The 13,958-nt window shown below is 40.1% G+C and overlaps 1 long non-coding RNA gene across 2 annotated transcripts in view; it reads right to left on the bottom strand.

Moving 5' to 3' along the window:
- Positions 1-2,377: 2,377 nt before the first annotated feature.
- LOC132227304 (uncharacterized) overlaps positions 2,378-13,958 on the bottom strand; it is a 30,190-nt gene continuing 18,609 nt past the window's right edge. For both annotated transcript variants that reach the window (XR_009451161.1, XR_009451162.1), the window contains one exon: positions 2,378-5,347. This is a non-coding gene — a long non-coding RNA (uncharacterized LOC132227304). The remainder of the gene's footprint in view (positions 5,348-13,958) is intronic.

The raw sequence follows: 13,958 nt of genomic DNA, 5'->3' as shown, positions 1-13,958 counted from the left end.
GGGGCCCCGTGGAGGCAGCCCTGAGGTGGGGACCCCGAGGATCCCCAGAAGGTTTCTTATTGAAAAGGCGCAGCTGCTTCGGGAAACAGTTTGGCGGTTCCTCCCGATATTAGAGTTACCATATGGCCGGCAATTCCCCGAGGAATGGGAACGCATGTCCACATGAAACCTTGCACACGACTGTTCTGTCCTAGAAACTTTATTCATAATAGTCAGGAAGTGGAAGCAAACCAAGTGTCCTCCAGTGGATGAATGACTAGGCCAATGGTAGGGCGTTGTTAGGAATATTACCAGACCATAACGAGGAGTGAAGTCCTGATACACGCTACACTGTGGATAAGCCTGGAAAACATGCAAAACGAAAGAAGCCAGACAAGAAAGCCACATATTGTAGATTCCATTTGTAAAGAAATGTCCAGAATAGGTAAGTTTAAAGACACAGAAAGTTGAGTGGTTGGCGGGGGCAAGGGTTGGGGAACAACGGGGAGGGCGGGGAGCCGGGATGGAGGAGTGATCGCTAATGGGTCCCGGGTTCCTTTTTGAGCTGATGAAATGTCCCCAAATTGATCTGGTGATGGCTGCACAGCCCTGTGAATATATTAAAACCCACTTATTTTAAATGAGTACATTTTATGGTATGTGAATTATATCTCAATAAAGCCATTGAAAAAATGAGTGTCATTGTGCCCTCCTGGTTTAATAAAGCCCGTGAGCTCGTTGTTGTGTCAGCCCATATCAGGCCATTGAGGACTGGACAGAGGTTGTGTGTTCGTTCATGTCATCCTGGAGAGCCCTTTGATCCCTTTCACACTCTTCCAAAATTCAATGGAGATAATAGAGTTCCCAGATTCAGCAGTAAGTATACAGGACATTCACTTACAGTTAGTTGGATTTTCAGATAAATACCTTTTGTAGTATAAGTATGTCCCATGCAATATCTGAGACACGTTCTTACTAAAAAAAGAAAGTATTTGTTCTTTGTGTGAAAATGAAAATTAACTGGGTGTCTTCTGTTTTATTTGGCAACTCCAAATTGAGTAAGAGCACTGACAGGCAAGTTGAGTCATCTCTGTGATCTATGCAGTCCTCCAAAGGCTCTATGAAGAAGGTAACCTCTTCCACGTAAATGCAGCCTAGGCCGGTCCTGAGGTGGGGAAGGGGTCTGGCATGCTAGGGCAGTGACTGTGGGGCCCAGACCTGGCGCTCTGAGAGTTGCCCAGCTACGTCCTCTCTGAGGATCAGGGGGGCCAAAGTCTGTGTTAGTGCAGGCTCTCTGCCTCTTCCTCACCTAAAACCCCTTTTGTTCAACACCTCCAAGAGCCCCTTTCCACCTCCTCGCCTCCTCATCCTGTGCCCAGCCTGCCCTCCGTTTGCATCCTCCGTATGCATCCTCCGTATGCCTTCGCTGCCCGTCAGCCCTATTCTTCAAGCTGGAACTGTCTTTCTCCTGGGCAAGTTCTCTGCCACTCTTCCTTCCTGTGACAAAAATGCACCCACATGGATGGACCTGGAGAGCATTATGCTCAGTGAAGTAAGGCAGAGAAAGACAAGTACCGTATGATTTCACTCATACATAGAATCTAATGAACAAAATAAATTAACAAGTAAAATAGAAACAGACTCATAGATAGCAAACAGACTGACTGTTGTTGGGGGGATGGTGGTGAAAAAAGGTGAAGGGATTAAGCCAAAACAAAACATACACACACACACACACACACACACACACACAAAACCCTCAATAGACACAGTATGGTGATTCACAGAAGCGAAGGGGGTTGAGGCGAGGTAGAAGAGGGCATTGGGGGGATAAATGGTGATGGAAGGAGACTGGACTTGGTGTGGTGAACACACAATACAATATACAGATGATGTATTATAGAATTGTACACCTGAAACCTATATCATTTTAATAACCAATGTCACCCCAAGAAGTTCAATAAAAAAGAAAAATGCATCCAGCCCTTTGTAATGGAACTTATCCACCCATGCTTGGCTGGGTGTGAGCAGCTCACAGACCCAATTGCCAGCCCCTCGGGAAGGAGGTCTAAGATTGTTTGAACCACGTAGTGGGAATCTAAAAACTTGCAGGGGCAGCATGTATACCAGCTTCAGGAGAGTGGTTTTCTCTAGGGAGGGAGGGGAGCTGAGATTCAAAGGGTCTATGTATTGGGTGGTTGGCTATGGATTTAATTTTTAAAGAGATGAAGCGAATATGTTAAATCTGTTGGTTGGGATGTATGTTGTGTATCCTCTTTGTATTTCTGTACATATGAAATATTACACAATTAAAATAGGAATTAAATTTTAAAAAAACTATAAATACTTTAGAAAGCATGAAAATACTTTATTTTTTAAAAATTTTAATCTTAAAATAAACTTAATCACATCATAAAAGAAGACATTGTAAGTGGAAGAAAATCTTATGAAAAAGTATTGTGTAGTCATATGTTCAACATTTGCAGAGAAATACCCAGAATTAGTAACAAATTGGTGAGGAAGAACAAGAGTGAATATTAACTTCTATAAGTATAAACCCTCAAGAACTGTATAATCCAGGAAGGAGAAATTCACACACACAGGAGACTATGAATAATCACTAAACAAGACTCCTGGTGAAAAATAATACAGATCAAGTTTAATATCTATGTGTTAAGTGGGTAGGGAGAGCCAACCATCACACTGATTGCTAGAAAAGGAAAAGTGAACTCAGCAAATGTATGTTCTTTAAGGAGTGGGAAGAAGTTTAGAAGAAAAATATGCTCCCCGACTCCCAGGCATATTTTGTATTCATGGTTTTTAATCTTTTTTCCCTATATCGCCTTCTCAAAAAGAACCTCCAAGGCATGCAATCCCTTTTAAAAATGCATATTTTCTCCTCCCCCCATTTTTCCCTCCCCAACATACACACAGACACATTTCATGCACTCTCAGAAATCCCACACAGAGGCACTGTTGGCCTATGATGCATCAGGCTTTGCCGCTGCTGTGGAGTTTCTTGTAGTGAATTCCTAAGCAGCATGGCACACACCCACGCCCACTAGGCCTGCATGCCTTCCATGCCCTCATCCCTCTCTCTTCTGTTCTTCTTACCACTAGACTAAAAGAGCACAGGTGTCTAAACAGAGCCAAGATGATCATGTTACCCCCTAGGCCACATGGGCCCGCTTGGCACATGCCTCTGGGGAAACATCAGAGAAAGAGGAAGCTCATTAAAATAGCTTCTTAGGCTCCAGCTGGTTTTCCATTAAATTTGACACATGAGAGTCTATGAATTTAAAAATTATCTAGCCCTTTCCAAACTTTCATTGGAAATGAAAGTTGCTTGACTCAGTTCTGGCATGGAGATTTTTCCCCATCTCCAATTTAGAAATAGAAATAATTAAAAACAAAGCCTGCCAAGAAAGAAACAAAGGTAGCCATGAAATCTACCATGGTAACTTCTGACCCACCTTAACATACTGTATATTTGAGAAAGAAGGTATCCCAGAGCCATCCTAGAAGTGACCAGCTGTTACTTTCTGTCCCTGGCTTATCTTTTCAAAGAGTTGATCATCTATAGCTGAGTAATAAAAAATTTAAAAAGCAGCATGGTTGTACAGTGAATTTCTGGATAGTTCAAATTTTGACACAGAAAATGAGAAAAGAGGAAAACTATTCATAGACAAAAACAAACCTCTGATTGAAGAGAGGTAGGGGGTGGCATGAGATTAAGTGAGGAGGGTAAGGGAACAAAAATTAACCTTATAGAAACCACAAACAAGGGGAACAGTACAATATTCTACATTCAGGAATGCCATGGCTACGTTGATATGTAAATCTGGCACACAGAACAACAGAGTATTATTGCTGCTGATATGGTAATCTTGAGAGGTACTGAGAAAAAGTGGGTGGGTCATGTGAAATTCATGAAATGCTTGAGGTGAGCTCACTGCTGAAGTATTAGTCACGTCTTGCTTCGTGTGTGGTTTTTCTCCAATTTATTGTATAGATAAGTATTCCTCTGTACTTTCTGTTCCCGAAGAGTTTAGTTTATTTTCATGAGGCTTTAAAATATTTCATCTCTAAAGTTTGTTTCTGTTCTAAAGGCATTTTGCAGAATGCCTCCCCTCCTTTGGCCTACTCAGACAAATATGCCTACATTTGCATACAGCACAGTACCTATTTACTCTGCATTGGCTAGAAAGTTCAGAGGCACGAGCCTAAAGGAACATTTTCAGACTGAGCACATAATTCAACCTCCAGCTTGTCAGCAGGAGCGAAATAAATAATTCCAAGAAGGACTGAAACAGTCTGTTGAGAAGGAAGGAAAAAGAGACACAATCAGCATAAAAATAAGGAAGAGAAAATGAAGCTCAAGGAACCAAAACCTCCCATGTTTAGAGTTTGCCTTACCTCTTCCCCTTCACCAATATACTAAAACCTTCTTAAACTCAACAACGTTTCTTAATATTGTCCTAACTACCATTCCCACTTAAAATACTGCTGTTATTCCCAAGCCATATATTTTACTTCACTCAGTAGAAAAGAATAAAGTGTGCCCTTATTTGAGGAAATAATAGAAAATTTATTTATTTGGTCTGTAAGCAACTGTTTAAAATTGAACTACCCTTTGTAAGAGATGGCTTACTAAGCACCGCTGTTAGTCATTTACACTTTAGTATGAATGTGCTCCTTCTCCCCCTTTCACTTGTTACCTAACGATTCGTTTAATATGGGGATTAGGTGTAGAAGAAGAAAATTCTATGACTTTAAAGGACAGGTGTTATAAAAAGGGAATAGATTTGGGGAGATATGTTTGCTATGGTGTGACTTTGAGCATTTAAAGAGAAGCAAGTCGACACTAGATACCTGTAGGGTTAGGGTCGGGGGAGATAGGAGGGAGATGAAGAAACAAGTGACCAGGTACCTTCTTTCACAATTCTCCTGAGGACTTACTCAATAGAAACACATTAAACAAGCACATCTCATTCTACTGACTCAGATCTGAAGAAGTTTAAACTTACCATGGTACATGTCATAGAGTAAGGAAGAAAAAAAAACAACACACTGCATTTATTGTTCAGGAAACTTTTTATAAAAGCAGCTTTCTTTCCTCTAAGTTCACTTTTGAGGTTGTTGTTTCCATGTAAGAGTTGGTAAATCATAATTGTTTGCTGAATGAAAATCTGACAGCACTCCTCTTCCAGAGCTTTCATTTTTAAGAAGCAGAAGCCTGGAATCCTAGGTTATCCAGGAGGACGTGTGGTTTTGGTACCCGTAGACTTCAGGAAAGCAGCAAGGGAACCATGTCTTCGATTTTGAATGATTTTAACTGCTTCAAATTTTGCTTCAATCTTCCCTATTTCTACGGGGGGGAAAACCACACCCTAAAATTTACTATTGGAACCTTATCAGATGTATTTATCATCCTAAAGATATTTTCAAAAAACCACAAATAATATTTTTGAGAATTTAAGTGTTAGTATTTCCTGCCTCTTGTTAGGTGCTGTCTATTGCTAGATGAAAATACCTTCAACTCTTTCTTTCTGGCATTACTTTTTAATATTATGGATATTTTGATTTTTTCACTTGGTAACACATATCTTCATTTATTTTTTTACTCATTTACATAGTTAGGTTAAGAATTCTTGCCCAGTCAGCATGGTTCAGTGGTTAAATGCCGACTTATGAACAGGAGGTCATGGTTCCATTTGCAGTTAGGGCACATACCCAGGTTTTGGGCTTGATCCCCAGTGGGGGGTGTACAGGAGGCAGTTGATCAATGATTCTCTCTCATCATTGATGTTTCTATCTCTCTCTCCCCTTCCTCTCAGAAATCAATAATAATAAAAAAAAGAATTATTTTAAAGCATATTTTCAAAGCCTTTGACTTTAAAGGCTTCCCACAACTACATAAGAAGACTTTTATTTCAGGATATATCTTTAAATCTTTTTGGTTAAGCATAGAATTGTTTCCAGAAATATTTAAGTCTGAAGGTGGTTAATGTCAGTCTTCTTTGGTTAATACCATGTTACCTGAATGGTACAGTACCTAATATTCTGTGTGATAAAAATATAATAGTAGTAGTAATCCGACTCGACAGTTTCTAAAAAATGTTTGCATGAATATTAGCTCATAGGAATGAAGGTATTGCTACAAGGAAGCTGACCAATTCTGCTAATAGTACAGGGTGGGACAAAAGTTGTTCATATGGAAAATAATTAACAAATAATACAAGAATAAACTCTGTGTTTTGCATACTCATAACTGTAAACCTATTTTTCCCTCACCCTGTATTTCTGTTACCAACAAGCAGTCTCTGGTAGAACAGCATGGTTGTTCTAGTTAACATTATCGTTAAAAGTTAGATATGGAAACAGAAATAATTATTTCCATATCTGTCTCTGTAATTTATAAAGGTGTCCAAATCATCGCTTGCTATGTGAATTCTAAGTGTATCTCAACTGGGTTTTAAAGGACACCCCTTTATTCCTATTTTGTAAGCAACCCTAGGTTGATTCTGCCCTTACTGTTTATGTTTTTTATAGGTTCACACCAAGCTATTTCTCAGCCTTTCCCTTTTTAACAAGTCTTTCCCCACACCTGAGAAGCCCTGAGTGGCCTTTGCCAAGCAGTTTCTGACACTGATACCTCTCTTTCCAGGGGCAGTCCCCAGAACTGCCTCAGGTACACCTCCCATTGTGTGTGGATGAAGAATCACACTTCTGCTTTTTTGTATTTTAATTGAAGTGAAAAAATTATTCTGTTTCCATTTCTGTTCTGGACTTGGTGCTGCCGGCCATTTTCTGGGGCCTTCTACTAGGACTTATGGGGCATGTAACCACCGTGATCCATAGGAACTTGGTACAGGCGTACACATATTTTCCACACAAATACTAAGCTCTTTGTTCCTTTCATTTTTCTTCTTTAAATTCTATCAGCCACCTTGTTTCCCCCAAAGGATGGTATTATCAGAACTAACAGTTTATGCAACTAGCTAGTCTGTTACAGGACTCATTTTATAATGATCGTAGGAATGAGAAAGTCTTAAGAGTTTGTTGCTCCAGCGTCTCCTGACACTCCTGCTGCCCTCAGGATGATGAGATTCAAGACACAAAAGCAGCAACACCCTCCTTCCGCTTCTATCAGGAGTACATATTTCCCATTGGACATTTTATAGACCGACTTTACATTGAAGCTCTGGCCTCTAGATATTTCTCTAAAGTAGAACAGAACGTCATTTTAGCTTAAGTAATGCCGCCTTGCTCAGATAAGCTGCTTGAGTTGAGTTTGCGCCAATTCAAGATGGCCTCGTGCTGGCTGATGCACACGCAGTTAGGAATTGTGCAAGAAATGTGGGTCTTTTGCTGGAGTGTTCGGCACCTTGGTCATCAGCCTTGACCTGCTCCTCCACACTTCACCCTTTCCCTCTTCCCATGGGGTTCTTGTGTTGTGCCCTGTGGTTTTTGTTGTTTTGTGTTTTCAGACAGCAGTCCTGGCAGGGGTGGGGGTGGGGGGGGGGGGTGAGGGGGCCGTTTCTTTCCCTAATCCTTTAAGATTTTGTCCAGTTTGTTTTTTCTTGGAAAGCTTCAGGCCTTCTGGCGATTCCCTTAGAGAGCCTCCTTTCCCGCTTAGCACGGAACTTGTCTGTTGATCTGTTGTGTTCTGGCTGCTGCAGGTGAGGTCCAAACACATGCTTGCTCCCTTTCTGCCCAGTTATAGCTTCCAGAGAAAAAGACTGTACCTCCTCTTCATGGTAACCCTCATCCTTCTGAATCCCCTCCTCGCCCCCCCACCCCCACCACACACACATACACACACACTGTTAGGATCCCTGAGTAAGTAGTATCAACTACACTTGCTCAGTTTCCTGCTCTGCAGTTGTTTCCTCCCTACGTCCCATCCCGTATCTCATTCATGCTTTTTCCTCCCTTGATTCTACCGCTATCCTTGCCACTGATGCCTGGCTTGAAAGCCCCCGGGGCTCTGCCCTCCTTTAGGCTTGGGAAGAACTACTTCTGCAGTTTCTCCAGGTGCCTGCAGGGCAGCTCAGCCCCCAGCCATCTGATAACTAAGGTACCCAGCACAGCTGTTCCCTTGTTTCCACAGGTGCTATTGCTAAGTTTGGAGAGGACAGTTTGTTGTGGGAAGGTGGAGTCAGACCCCCGTCAGCATTCTTCCAGGGAGCTGTCTCCCCAGATTTCCCTCTTTAACGTTTCCAACAAACAGGTGGTCACTCCATTGGTAGTAAATTCCTGGATATTTTTACCCAACACCCCAGAAACAAAATGACAATGTTATTGGACATGTCATACAGCCGGGCAAATGAGTAATGTCCTCATTAATCAATTTGCCAAAGAAAACAGTTTGCTATCTAAGCTTGTTTGGAGAGATGCTAGCTATGTGAAGGAAGAAAAACTCGGCCATCTGCTTAAAAGTACACTGTCAAGATTAAAATGATATATACTTGGTGACTTGGTGTGTTTTCAAGTTAACCTTTCCCTATGCAAGGCTGCACCAACTGCACAGTAAGTAACACTCAAGTAACTGTTACAAGAGCCTCACTGTAATGCTTTAGGAGTGTCCATTGTGCGGGGACTGAGGTAGAGATAAGATGGAATCCAAGAGAGGTGCAAATTTTACCAGAACTGTCACTCTATTAAGAAATGTCATACTACAAAGAAAACCTGCTGCTGTAGTATGGTTGATTCATTTTTTATGCATCCACTCATTTATAAAATGGATCAAGTGCTCCTTCTCTCCAGGCATGTGCTATACACTGGCACACAAAGATTAATGAGACAGGGTCTCTGCTTACACACTGATGTGGGACTCATTTGCATAATTCTCTAAGTACTTAAACAACTGCAGGATAATGTGTTAAGTGGAATGACAAAGGTATATATAAAATACATAGAGGATCTAGGGGAAGTCTTTCCTGAAGAGCCAACTTTTGAACCAGGTTGCAAAGGATAAGTACAAGTGTTATAAACAGGCAAGAAAAAAGCCTTTTGCAAAGCCATACTGGCACGAAATCACAACGGGGAACTGCAAGTCATTTGGTTTGGGTGTAACATAGGTACCTCAGGAGATGGGAAGAGCAGTGTCAAGAGCTAGGGCCAAAGAAGCAGACAGGAGACAGATGATGCAGCACATTGAATGTCAAAGTTAGGAGTGGGGACTGAATGGGCGACATTGAATTTGGGGAGAGCTTGGCTCTTTCACAGATAGTTGGCAGCTCCTCAATACCTTATTTTATTTTGTAATATATTATCTCATACTCATATGTTATATGATGGTATGGTATACAGAATTTAATATTGTTGGACAGGCAGTCCTCGGGTTATGTCGGACTCAATGTACATCGTTTTGAGGTTATGTTGCTGTCTCCCATTTATTTATAAAAAAAAAAAGTTCCATAATTTTCACGTATGTACATATGTGCTTTATCTTTTTTATTATTTATTTATCACAAGTAAAGGTCAGGAATTGTTATCTTTCTTTTAATTTTTTTTACTGTTTCACTTCATTACTGCTGTGTATGTGCTCCATGTGAGTGACGTAGGTGCTTATATGTAGGTGGGTTCTGACTTACCGTGAAAATTGCGTTACATCACGCCATAGGAAAGGATCTCCGATGTAACCTGAGGACCTACAGTATAAGGGCCTGGCACATATTAAGCATCACAAAGCTGATGACTGAATGAATACTCTGACATAAGTCTCTCACCCTTGGTCAGATATTGGTGGTAATGACAGGACCATAAATTAAGCCTCATGACTTTCTTCTTCTCCAGGCTCTTTCTGTCACACACTAGCAACTAGTGACAAAGGAGCTGTTGAGATGTCTTCATAGGTATGCAATGCAGCTACAATGCCCAATATATTTTCCAAAAATTATTTTAACACCTTCATTGCCCAGGAATTTTATTCAATCTATTGTAACATCTCTGGGAAAGAAAATTAAGTTTTAAAATGGTAGTAAGACATGGAATTCTAGCTAAATAAGCCTTTTATTTTCACTTTTGCTGAACTATGTCTGCTTTGCAAAGCGAGTGATAACCTAGAATGAATAAATACCTGTACTGTTTTCAATCCTCGGTTGGGAATCCACGGATGTGGAGGAGCAACTATATGTAGTGCTCTATGCCATTTTATATAGGTGACTTGAGCGTCCATGGATTTTGGTATCCATAGGGGTCCTGGAACCAATCATCCCCCCAGCGGGGAACCAAAGGACAACTAAGTTTTTGGGGAGTCAAAGGTTATACACAGATTTTTTACTGTGCCCCTAACCTTCACACTGTTCAAGGGTCAACTATAATTATATTTACAATTCTTTTCTCTATGACTTCTGGATTTTATGTCACACTTAGAAAAAGCCTTCTCCATGACATGATTATACAAAATGTATTGTTTATTCTAGTACTTTATGATTTCATAAGTACTTATCCCAACACCATTTATTGAATGTTTTCCCTTCTGATTTGGACTGCTCCTTTTATCTAAACTTACTTTGTTTGCACCTGGGCCCATATCTGGACTGTCTACTTTTCTCCTTTCATCTGCCTATCTATTTCAGTGCTATACCAACTGTTTACATTAGTGTGGTTTTGGAATATATTTTAAAATATAATGGCTTTGGATTTTTATCATACCATGAAAATATTCCTAATGATATTTCAATGGTGGGTACATGTCATTGTACCTTTGTCCAGACTCATAGAATGTACAGCACCAAGAGTGGACTCTAAGGTAAAGTATGGACATTGGGTGATTAGTTGTGTCAGTGTAGGTTCATCCTTGGTAAAAAATGTACCATTCTGGTTAGTGATGTTGATCATGGGAAGGTATGCATATGTAGGGGTGGGAATATATGGGCAATCTTTGTACCTCCCTATCAATTTTATTGTAAATCTAAAACCACTTTAGAAAAATAAAGTCTTTAAAAAATAAAATTTAAATTTAAAAAAGTGAATGGAACTAAATTTCTTGCTTCACTCTATTCTCATGTTTATATTTCCAGATGATCTACACTCAGTGCCAATAAAAAAAGTAATTGTGTGTTCTGCTTGTACAGAGTAACAATGACTGTAAGATACCTTAATGATTCTTAACAGCCAGTATGATTTTTCTTGTTTTCATTTCTAATATTGTGATATAAACAACATGGATTCATATCTATTTTTCCTGTAAACTTCTGACTTGACAATGCCCAGGTGTTTACTTAGTCACCACACTGAGGCTTCTGAAATGCACAAAAACAGGCAGAGCCTATTGAAGATTGGGAACACTAGGCCTGCTGAGAAAGAATATTCATGTTCCTCATGTTTCTCATCCCGTGATGGCAATAAATGTAGGGTCCCAGAATCAGAATATACTATCTTGTTCTCCATACCAGGCATCTCCCACCTATGTATTTAGTTAGAAATGCAACTTTTCAGCCTTGGAAAAAGAGAGATTTACCAAAAAGCACTAAGGAAATCTTTGGAATCTTAGTAACTGCAGTCACTGTGGCCAAATTCTAACCCTATGTGGTTTACCATAGGCTACATCATCCCTCTACCTCAGCCTTGCCCTTCTTGAAGTTCACAGGCATTCAGAAGGTCTCTTCAAACATCTGTGAGTCACAGGTAGGGGGATTAGAAATGAAAAGTTAGAAAGTTCAGGAATTACAACCAGAAGGAAATGGCCCATGGTTTGTTGGTAAGCTCTGTCCTTCCTCATCAACATTTCTACCACCGTCACTCCCCTCCCCAAGTTCTGAAAGTTCAAAGCTAGACATCACCTTTCTAGGACCTGCCAAGGGAATTCCTCACTGAGGCTCCCAACTTCTAACTCTCCATTCATCTTGAAGCTTCATATAGGTACTATTTTAACCACCATCCATAGAAAAGCTGAGGAAACAGGAACTGATAGACTCAATATAAGAAGTGGCTTTGACTGGTGTATGTGACCCTGAACACAGACCAAAGCCAGTTGCCTCATGAAGTCATGAGCTCTTCCTCTGATGACTTTCTGCCTTGGGTGCCTTAGATAGATTTCCTGAATTGGGCTAGAGCAGTGATGGCGAACCTTTTGAGCTTGGTGTGTCAGCATTTTGAAAAACCCTGACTTTACTCTGGTGCCGTGTCACATATAGAAATTTTTTGATATTGGCAACCATAGTAAAACAAAGATGTATATTTTTGATATTTATTTTATATATTTAAATGTCATTTAACAAAGAAAAATCAACCAAAAAAATGAGTTCACGTGTCACTTCTGACACACGTGTCATAGGTTCGCCATCACTGGGCTAGAGCTTGGATGAAATGATCTTTGAATTGGGGTGTGTATGAATCATGGAAAGCTTACCCCAAGGAGGCAGTAGCCACGTCAATCTTGAATGGGATTCAAATAGACAAAATGGAGAGGAAGAGAAGAGAAAATAGCATTCCAAGTAGAGGGGAGAGTATAAACAAAGACATGGAGATGTGATACAGCATAGCAAGATGTGATACTCAGTGCTGTATTTTTGGAGTATTAAATGTCAGGTAAGGAATAGTAGGAATGATGTTAGAGAAGTAGGGAGTATCTGGATCCTGGGGGATCCTGATATACCATGATTAAAAGCTTTGGTTTTATCTTACAAATGTTTGAAGGATTTTTAAGCAGATGAATGACATATAGTCACTGAAATAGCCCCATATATACATATCATAATGATGACCTCACCAAAAAGAATATAAGGCAATTTTGAAATTAACCTAATTAATTAATGAAAGCTGGTTAGACTGTTGTCCTTTGTATGCTAGAGGATCATTATACCTTTTGTAAGATTGACAAAATGAAGTCTCCACCTAGCTTCTTACACTGGGTTAGGACACGGCTGGATTTATTTATTTATTTATATTGAATTTATTGGGGTAACGTTGGTTAATAAAATTATACAGGTTTCAGGTGTACAGTTCTATAATACATCATCTGTACATTGTATTGTGTGTTCATCACCCCAAGTCAAGCCTCCTTCCATCACCATTTATTCCTCCTTTACCCTCTCCAACCTCCCTCCATGCCCCTTTCCCTCTGGTAATCACCAAACTGTTGTGTGTCAATGAGTTTTGTTTTTCTCCCCTTAATCTCTTTACCTTTTTCACCCAGTCCCCAACACCCTCCCCTCTGACAGCTGTATCTATGAGTCTGTTTCTATTTTGTTTGTTTTGTTCATTAGATTCCACATATAATATGTGAAATCATGGTATTTGTCTTTATATTTCACTGAGCATAATACTCTTCAGGTCCATCCATGCTGTTGCAAAAGGTAAGATTTCCTTCTTTTTTGCAGCTGAGCAGTAGTCCATTGTGTAAATGTACCACAGGGTTTTTGTCCACTGATCTCCTGAGATGGGCCCTTGGGCTGCTTCCAAATCTTGGCTATTGTAAATAATGCTGCAATGAACATAGGGTGCGTTTTCTTTTCAATTAGTGTTTCAGGCTTCTTCAGATATATTCATATCTGGATTTATATATTGGAAAGATTGTCCTGGTATGTTGCTGGAAATAGTTTTAAGAGTATTGAGACTGGAAGTAGGGAAATAGGCTAAAGCATGATTGGAGTTGTCTAGGTGAGCAATGACAGAGGCTTGAACTAGGGCAGTAAATACATCTGCTGAAGAAAAACCCCAGCAGATTTGTTTGAAGAGAGAGTGTGGCATAATGTGGCAGCACTGACAATGGACATCTCAGAAAGGATCACAACTGACTGCTAACTCATCACTGCTTCTTGCTAAGGTCATGCTCCCTGCAGGCTGCTTCATGACCAAGTGTGGGAAGGATACTAAGGCAAGCCCATCCTGGAAATGTGGGACTTCTTTGATGGGCAAATTTAGTTCTAAGATTTTTAAAAAATATATTTTTATTGGTTTCAGACAAGGTGAGGAAGAGAGAGAGAGAAACATCAATGATGAGAGAGAAGCATTGATCAACTGTCTCC

The sequence above is a fragment of the Myotis daubentonii genome, chromosome 2 (genome assembly GCF_963259705.1).
Source record: "Myotis daubentonii chromosome 2, mMyoDau2.1, whole genome shotgun sequence".
Classification (NCBI taxonomy): Eukaryota; Metazoa; Chordata; class Mammalia; order Chiroptera; family Vespertilionidae; genus Myotis; species Myotis daubentonii.
This window is presented reverse-complemented; position numbering and strand designations above follow the sequence as displayed.